We start from the raw sequence: 10,367 nt of genomic DNA, 5'->3' as shown, positions 1-10,367 counted from the left end.
GAACTAAAGAAATAGCTGCTGAATTGTAGGTTGGCTACATTAAATTTTCCATGCTGTTCCAAGTGCAGCATCAAGCGTTGTTCTGGCCCATATATGAACTTGTTCTAAATCTTCGGCTGACAACTAAATTATGCATAGATGCAGAGACACCAAAAAGCAGCAGCTGGAAGCTGAAACAACAGTTTGTAGTTGCTGTCACTACAGGATAAACCAAATTTAGAGTAGGAATCCAGCCTAGTTCACTTCCTGCAAGGGAAAAAAAATCAATACTCTTCAGAGGAACATAACAGAATCTAGAGTCTCTATAACCTATTAAAAGTGTTGAATATGAAATAGAAGATCTCTAAAAATGCAAAGAAACAGGAAAATGTGATCCATACTTAAAATATAAAAGCAGCCAAAACCAATTGGCCCTGATATAACCCAGATGTTGGAATTAGCAGAAAAGGACTTCAAACCAACTGTAACATATATGTTCAAGGACTTAAAGGAAAATATTCTCATAATGAGTGAACAGGTGGAGAATCTCAACATATAAATTAAAAACTCTGAAAAAAGAACTAATTGGAACTTATATTTTCTTGCCCTGTTGCACCTGCTAGAACTTCCAGTGCTATGTTGAATAAGAGTGATGAGAGTGGACATCCTTGCCTTGCTCCTGATCTTAGGGGGAAAGCATTCAGTGTTTCACCATTAAGTATAATTTGAGCTGTAATTGTAGATGGTCTTTATGAAATTGAGAATTCCCCTCTATTCCTAGCTAACTGGCAATTTTTATCATTAATGGGCATTGAAGTTTGTCAAATGCTTTTCCTGCATTGATTGACATGATCATGTGATTTTTCTGTATAGTCTATTAATGTGGTAGATCACATTGATTTTTTAATATTGAACTAGCCTTGCATCCCTGAAATAAACTACATTTGGTCATGGTGTATAATTCCATTTATAAATTGCTTAATTATATTTGTCAATATTTTGTAAAGAATTTTTGTGCCTTTATTTATGAGGGATATTAGTCTGTAGTTTTTTGTTGTTGTTGTTTTTGTTTTTAATGTATTATGTTTGTCTGGTTTTGGAAGCATGGTAATCCTAGCTTCATAAAGTGAATTGGGAAGTGTTCTATTCTCTTCTATTTTCTAGAAGAGATTGTGCAGAATTGGTGTTAATTCTACTTTAAATGTTTAATAGCATTAATAGCATTTTCCCAGTGAAATCATCTGATCTGGAGAATATTTTTTTTTTTTTTTGGAAATTGTTAAATCACAAATTCAATTTTCTTAACAGTTGCAGGGCTATTCTAATTATCTAGTTCATATTGGGTGAGTTGTGGTAATTTGTACTGTATTTTTCAAGAAATTGGTCCAAATCATCTCAGTTGTCAAATCTATGTGTGTATAGTTATTCATAGTATTCCCTTATCCTTTTGCTGTCTGCAGGGTTTGTCATGATATTCCCTAGTTCCTTCTTGATATGGGTAATTTTTGATTCTATTTTTTAAAAATTTGTCAATCTTGCTAGAGGTTTGTCAATTTTATTGATCTTTTCAAAGAAACAGCTCATTGTTTCATTGATTTGTCTTTATTGTTTTATTGTTTTTAATTTCATTGATCCTGCTCTTTATTATTTCCTTCCTTCTGCTTGCTTTGAATTTATTTTGCTCTTCTTTTTCTATGTTCTTGAGATGGTAGTTTAGATTATTGTTTTGAGACTTTCTCTTTTCTAATGTCTGCATGTAGTGTTATAAATTTCCCTCTATGCACTGTTTTATCTGTGTCCCACAAATTTTATGTTGTGTTTTTATTTGCATTCAGTTAAGCATATATTTTATTTTTCCCTTGAGACATTTTCTTTGATCCACAGATTATTTAGAAGTGTGTTATTTAGTTTGCAAATGTTTGGAGAGTCTCCAGTTATATTTTTGTTATTGAATTCTAGTTTCATTCCACTATAGTGAGAAAACCCATCCTTTATTATTTCATTTCTTTTAAATTAGTTGAGGTTTATTTTATGGCCCAAAATTAGTTGATACATGTTCTTGGGTACTTGAAAAGAATGTGTGTTCTGCTTATTGGGTGCAGTGTTCTATAAATGTCAATTGGATCCTCTTGATGGATGGTGTTGAATTCTTTATATTCTTGCTGATTTTCTGTCTAGTTGTTCTAACAATTGTTGAGAGAGGGTGTTGATGTCTCCAATATTAGTTATGGGTTTATCTATTTTTCCAAACAGTTCTATCAGTTTTGGCTTCATGTTACTTTGAAGCTCTGTTGTTTAGTATATATATTTTGGGGGATTACTATGTATTGTTGGTAGATAGACACTTTTATCATTATATAATGTCTCCTATCTCTCATAAATTTCTTTACTCTAGAATTTACTTTTTCTGATATTAATATAGCTACTGCTGATTCCTTTCTCTTTTTTTGAGATTGTTCATATACCATACAATTATCCAAGATCCAAAGTGTACAATCAATTGCCCCAGTACCATCACACAGCTGTGCATCCATCTACACAATTATTTTTTTTTCAATTTTTAAAACATTTTCATTAGTCCAGAAAAGAAACAAAGACAAAAAAAGGAAACTCAAATCCTCCCATACCTCTAAACACCCCCACTCCATATAGACTCATAGTATTGGTATAGTACATTTGTTACTGTTGATGAAAGAATGTTAAAATACTACTACTAACTGTAGTATATAGTTTGCAATAGGTATATTTTTCTCCTATATGCTCCTCTATTATTAACTTCTAGTTATAGTGTCATACATTTGTTGTGGTTCATGAAAGAGATTTCTAATATTTGTAAAGTTAATCATGGACAATGTCCACCACAAGATTCACTGTTTTATACATTCCCATCTTTTAACCTCTAACTTTCCTTCTGGTGACATACGTGACTCTGAGCTTCCCCTTTCCACCACATTCACACAACATTCAGCACTGTTAGTTATTCTCACAATGTGCTACTGTCATCTCTGTGCATTTCCAAACATTTAAGTTCAACTTAGTTGAACATTCTGTTCTAATAAGCAACTGCTCCCCATTCTTTAGCCTCATTCTATATCCTGGCAACTTATATTTCATGTCAATGAGTTTGCATATTATAATTAGTTCATATCAGTGAGACTCTATAATATTTGTCCTTATGTGTCTGACTTATTTCACTCAATACAGTGCCCTCAAGTTTTCTTCATCAACCCACTTTTTTTAAGACTGTTTTGCTCATATACCATACATTCTGTCCTAAGTAAACAATCAATGGTGCCACGTATAGTCATATATTTATGCATTCACCACCATCACCACATCTATAAAAGGACATCTCCATTTTTTCCACAAAGAAGCAGGAAGAGTCAAAGAAGGTAGAGAGACAAAAGAAAAAGAAAAAAGAAAGAGGAAAAAATTAAAAAAAAAAAACCCATACAGCTAGGAAACAACAAAAGGAAAGATAGCATTAAACTAAAGTAGAATAAAGAGTCAGACAACATCACCAATGCCAAGAGTCCCATACCCCTCCCTTATGTCCCCCTCTTACATGCATTTAGCTTTGGTATTTTGCCTTTGTTACATTAAAGGAAGCATAATACAATGTTTCTGTGAATTATAGTGTCTAGTTTGCATTGATTGTATTTTTCCCCCAATACCTCCCTATTTTTAACACCTTCAAAGGTTGACATTCATTTGTTCTCCCTCATGAAAAAACATATTTGTACATTTTATCACAATTGTTGAGCACTCTAGGTTTCACTGACTTATACAATCCCAGTCTTTATCTTTCCTCTTTCCTTCTGGTGTCCCACATGCTCCCAACCTTCTTCTTTCAACCATACTCACAGTCATCTTTGTTCAGTGTACTTACATTGCTGTGCAACCATCACCCAAAATTGTGTTCCAAATCTCTCACTCCTGTCTTTTCCTATCTGTCTGTCATGCTCCCTTTAGTATTTCTTGTGGAGCAGGTATCTTGTTCACAAACTCTCTCATTGTCTGTTTGTCAGAGAATATTTTAAACTCTCCCTCATATTTGAAAGACAGTTTTGCCAGATATAAGATTCTTGGTTGATGGTTTTTCTCTTTCAGTATCTTAAATATATCACACCACTTCCTTCTTGCCTCCATGTTTACTATTGAGAAATCCGCACATAGTCTTATCAAGCTTCCTTTGTATGTGATGAATCACTTTTCTCTTGCTGCTTTCAGGATTCTTTGTCTTGATAGTTGATAATTTGATTATTAAGTGTCTTGGCATAGGTCTATTCAGATCTATTCTGTCTGGTGTACGCTACACTTCTTGGATCTATAATTTTATGTCTTTCATAACAGATGGGAAATTTTCATTGATTATTTCCTCTATTATTGCTTCTGACCCTTTTCCCTTCTCTTCTCCTTCTGGGACACCCATGACATGTACATTCATGAATTTCATGTCGTCATTCAATTCCCTGAGGTGTTGCTCATATTTTTCCATTCTTTTCCCTATCTGTTCTTTTGTGTGCAAGATTTCAGGTGTCCTGTTCTCCAGTTCCTGAGTGTTTTCTTCTGCCTCTTGAGATCTGCTGTTGTATGTCTCCACTGTGTCTTTCATCTTTTGTGTTGTGCCTTTCGTTTCCATAGATTCTGCCAGCTGTTTTTTTGAACTTTCGATTTCTACCTTATGTACACCCAGTGTTTTCATTATACACTTCATCTCCTTTGCCATAGCTTCCCTAAACTTCTTGAATTGATTTAGCATTAGTTGTTTAAATTCCTGTATCTCAGTTGAAGTGTAAGTTTGTTCCTTTAACTGGGACATAACTTTGGTTTTCTTAGTGTAGCTTGTAGTTTTCTGTTGTCTAAGCATCTGGTTTCCTTGGTTACCCCAATTAGGTTTTCCAAGACCAGAACAGGCTTAGATCCCAGAAGGGGGAAATATTCAAGTTTCCCTGAGAATGTGTCTTAGAAGATTGATACACCCTGTGAGGACTCAAGCTGCTATGCTTTCCCTAATCTGTCCAGCAGGTGGTACCTGTCAGCCTGTAGCTCCTGACTGGTGTAAGGAGGTGTGGCCTGCTTACTTTTTGTTTTGGCTGTTCCCCCCTCCCCCAGGCTCTGGGATCCGATTCTGAATGGAAGGCGGGTAGTAGAGCTGGGCACCACTTCCTTCCTTTAGGGAAGAGACACCCCCTAGGGAGTTAGCATCTGCATTTAATTAGGTTCTTTGTCTCTCTGACTCTGCTATCTCCACCCTTGTCTTGGTCAGAGTACTGTGAACTGAAAATGGCTGAGGCTTTCCCCACTGAGCTGCTCCGGTTGAGAGAGAGAAAAAGGGACAGAAAGCCCCCTTTCAGGGTCAGTCCATGGCCCCCAGTTTCACCTGTTGGCCAGAGACAGCACCTGGTCCTCTGGGTTCTCCCTCCTGGGACAGAGAAGTCCCCTGGTTCTTCAAGGTGACTCATCACTAAAAGCCTCTGTTTACTAGTTGGGGATTTGTAGCTTGCATTGAGCAGTCCACGTTTGCCAATTAAAACCCCAGTTGGAGCTGGACTGAGATATATTCGCCTGTTCAGAGAGTGCTGCTCTCTATCACAGTGAGGCTTTGCAGTTCGGGCTGCCATGGGGGGAGGGAGCTCCTGGCTCAGGTCCACAGTTTCTACTCACAGATTCCATGCTGCGATCTCAAGCATTCCTCCCAATCCAGGTTGGTTCATGATGTGTGCACAGTCACGGTTGTCCTGCAGCAGTTATTCCAGATCATTTACTAGTTGTTCCTGGTTGTTTATTAGTTGCTCCAGGGAGACTAACTAACTTCCACTCCTCTGTATGCCACCATCTTCTTCCATCTCTCTCCTGATTTCTTTTGACAAATTTTTTCATGCTATATATTTTTCTATCCTTTTACTTTTGAATCTACCTATTTCATTATATTTATTTTTTTATCTTCATTTTATTGACATATATTCACATACCATGCAGTCATACAAAACAAATCATACATTCGATTGTTCACAGTACCATTACATAGTTGTACATTCATCACCTAAATCAATCCCTGACACCTTCATTAGCACACACACAAAAATAACAAGAATAATAATTAAAGTGAAAAAGAGCAATTGAAGTAAAAAAGAACACTGGGTACCTTTGTCTGTTTGTTTGTTTGTTTCCTTCCCCTATTTTTCTTTTTCTTTTTCTTTCTTTTTTTTGAGAAGTTCCCATTTATTTATTTATTTATTTTTTTATCTTATGTTGCTTGTGCTTTGGGTATAAGGCATAAGAAGCCACCTCCTATTACTGTGTTTTGAAAATGTTTCCTTATATTATCTTTTTTTTTTAATCTTCATTTTATTGAGATATATTCACATACCACGCAGTCATACAAAACAAATCGTACTTTCAATTGTTTACAGTACCATTACATAGTTGTACATTCATCACCTAAATCAATCCCTGACACCTTCATTAGCACACACACAAAAATAACACGAATAATAATTAGAGTGAAAAAGAGCAATTGAAGTAAAAAAGAACACTGGGTACCTTTGTCTGATTGTTTCCTTCCCCTATTTTTCTACTCATCCATCCATAAACTAGACAAAGTGGAGTGTGGTCCTTATGGCTTTCCCAATCCCACTGTCACCCCTCATAAGCTACATTTTTATACAACTGTCTTCGAGATTCATGGGTTCTGGGTTGTAGTTTGATAGTTTCAGGTATCCACCACCAGCTACCCCAATTTTTTAGAACCTAAAAAGGGTTGTCTAAATTGTGCATAAGAGTGCCCAGCAGAGTGACCTCTCGGCTCCTTTTGGAATCTCTCTGCCACTGAAGCTTATTTCATTTCCTTTCACATCCCCCTTTTGGTCAAGAAGATGTTCTCCGTCCCACGATGCCAGGTCTACATTCCTCCCCAGGAGTCATATTCCACGTTGCCAGGGAGATTCTCTCCCCTGGGTGTCTGATCCCACGTAGAGGGGAGGGCAGTGATTTCACCTTTCAAGTTGGCTTAGCTAGAGAGAGAGGGCCACGTCTGAGCAACAAAGAGGCATTCGGGAGGAGGCTCTTAGGCACAATTATAGGGAGGCCTAGCTTCTCCTTTGCAGCAACCGTCTTCCCAAGGGTAAAACCTATGGTAGAGGGCTCAACCCATCAAACCATGAGTCCCCTATGTCTGTGGTCATGTTAGCAACCATTGAGGTGGGGTAGGCCAATACCCCTGTATTCTCCACAGGCTCCTCCAGGGGGCACTACATATTTTTTTCCTTGTTTTGTTTTTATTTTTTTAAAATTTTTTTAACTTTTTTTTTCTTTTTTAAATCAACTGTATGGAAAAAAAATTTTAAAAAAATACCATAAAAGAACATTTCAAAGAGACCATAACAAGGGAGTAAGAAAAAGACAACTAACCTTAAGATAACTGCTTTACTTCCAACCTGTTCCTACTTTACTCCAAAAAAGTTACCCAATATAGCAACATTTCTGTGAACTTGTTCCTACTATATCCATCAGAAATTAACAGACCATAGTCATTCCTGGGCATCCCCAGAATGTTAAATAGCTTATCTGTTCTTCTTGGATTATTGTTCCCCCTTCCTTAATTGCTCTCTACTGCTAGTTCCCCTACATTCTACATTATAAACCATTTGTTTTACATTTTTCAACGTTCACATTAGTGGTAGCATATAATATTTCTCTTTTTGTGCCTGGCTTATTTCACTCAGCATTATGTCTTCAAGGTTCATCCATGTTGTCATATGTTTCACGAGATCGTTCCTTCTTACTGCGGTGTAGTATTCCATCGTGTGTATATACCACATTTTATTTATCCACTCATCTGTTAAAGGACATTTGGGTTGTTTCCATCTCTTGGCAATTGTGAATAATTCTGCTATGAACATTGGCCTGCAGGTATCTGTTCGTGTCACTGCTTTCCGATCTTCCGGGTATATACCCAAAAGTGCAATCTCTGGATCGAATGGTAACTCTATATCTAGTTTTCTAAGGAACTGCCAGACTGACTTCCAGAGTGGCTGAACCATTATACAGTCCCACCAACAATGAATAAGAGTTCCAATTTCTCCACATCCCCTCCAGCATTTGTAGTTTCCTGTTTGTTTAATGGCAGCCACTCTAATTGGTGTCAGATGGTATCTCATTGTGGTCTTAATTTGCTTCTCTCTAATAGCTAGTGAAGAGGAACATTTTTTCATGTGTTTCTTGTCCATCTGTATCTCCTCTTCAGAGAACTGTCTTTTCATATCTTTTGCCCATTTTATAATTCGGCTGTCTGTACTATTGTCATTGAGTTGTAGGATTTCTTTATATATGCAAGATATCAGTCTTTTGTCAGATACATGGCTTCCAAAATTTTTTTCCCATTGAGTTGGCTGCCTCTTTACCTTTTTGAGAAATTCCTTTGAGGTGCAGAAACTTCTAAGCTTGAGGAGTTCCCATTTATCTATTTTTTCTTTTGTTGCTTGTGCTTTGGGTGTAAAGTCTAGGAAGTGGCCGCCTAATACAAGGTCTTGAAGATGTTTTCCTACATTATCTTCTAGGAGTTTTATGGTACTTTCTTTTATATTGAGATCTTTTGTCCATTTTGAGTTAATTTTTGTGTAGGGTGTGAGATAGGGGTCCTCTTTCATTCTTTTGGATATGGATATCCAACTCTCCCAGCCCCATTTGTTGAAAAGACCATTATGACTCAGTTCAGTGACTTTGGGGGCCTTATCAAAGATCAGTCGGCCATAGATCTGAGGGTCTGTCTCCGAATTCTCAATTCAATTCCATTGATCTATATGTCTATCTTTGTGCCAGTACCATGCTGTTTTGGCAACTGTGGCTTTATAATAAGCTTCAAAGTCAGGGAGTGTAAGTCCTCCCACTTCGTTTTTCTTTTTTAGAGTGTCTTTAGCAATTCGAGGCATCTTCCCTTTCCAAATAAATTTGATAACTAGCTTTTCCAAGTCTGCAAAGTAGGTTGTTGGAATTTTGATTGGGATTGCATTGAATCTGTAGATAAGTTTGGGTAGAATTGACATCTTAATGACATTTAGTCTTTGTATCCATGAACATGGAATATTTTTCCATCTTTTAAGGTCCCCTTCTATTTCTTTTAGTAGAGCTATGTAGTTTTCTTTGTATAGGTCTTTTACATCTTTGGTTAAGTTTATTCCTAGGTACTTGATTTTTTTAGTTGCTATTGAAAATGGTGTCTTTTTCTTGAGTGTCTCTTCAGTTTGTTCATTTCTAGCATATAGAAACATTACTGACTTATGTGCATTAATCTTGTATCCCGCTACTTTGCTTAATTTGTTTATTAGCTCTAGTAGCTGTATCATTGATTTCTCAGGGTTTTCCAGATATAAGATCATATCATCTGCAAACAATGACAGTTTTACTTCTTCTTTTCCAGTTTGGATGCCCTTTATTTCTTTGTCTTGCTGGATTGCCCTGGCCAGCACTTCCAGCACAATGTTGAATAACAGTGGTGACAGCGGGCATCCTTGTCTTGTTCCTGATCTTAGAGGGAAGGCTTTCAGTCTCTCACCATTGAGGACTATGCTGGCTGTGGGTTTTTCATATATGCTCTTTATCATATTGAGGAAGTTTCCTTCAATTCCTACCTTTTGAAGTGTCTTTATCAAAAACGGATGTTGGATTCTGTCAAATGCTTTTTCAGCATCTATTGAGATGATCATTTGATTTTTCCCTTTCAAATTTTTAAGGTGTTGTAATACATTGATTGATTTTCTTATGTTGAACAATGCTTGCATGCCTGGAATGAACCCCACTTGGTCATGGTGTATGATTTTTTTAATGTGTCTTTGGATTCAATTTGCAAGTATTTTGTTGAGGATTTTTGCATCTATTTTCATTAGGGAGATTGGCCGGTAGTTTTCCTTTTTTGTAGCATCTTTGCCTGATTTTGGTATTAGATTGATGTTAGCTTCATAAAATGAGTTAGGTAGTGTTCCATTTTCTTCAATGTTTTGAAAGCGTTTGAGTAAGATTGGTGTCAGTTCTTTCTGGAAAGTTTGGTAGAATTCCCCTGTGAAGCCATCTGGCCCTGGGCATTTATTTGTGGGAAGATTTTTGATGACTGATTGGATCTCTTTGCTTGTGATGGGTTGATTGAGGTCTTTTATTTCTTCTCTGGTCAGTCTAGTTTGTTCATATGTTTCCAGAAAATTGTCCATTTCCTCTGCATTATCCAGTTTGTTGCCATACAGTTGTTCATAGTATCCTCTTATAATTTTTTTAATTTCTTCAGGATCTGCAGTTATGTCACCTTTTTCATTCATTATTTTGTTTATATGTGTTTTCTCTCTTTTTGATTTTGTCAGTCTAGCTAGGGGCTTGTCAATCTTGTTGATATTCTC

This window comes from Choloepus didactylus, chromosome 22, assembly GCF_015220235.1.
Source record: "Choloepus didactylus isolate mChoDid1 chromosome 22, mChoDid1.pri, whole genome shotgun sequence".
NCBI classification, from domain to species: Eukaryota; Metazoa; Chordata; class Mammalia; order Pilosa; family Megalonychidae; genus Choloepus; species Choloepus didactylus.
The sequence above is the reverse complement of the archived record's forward strand: the minus strand, read 5'-3'. Positions refer to the sequence as shown.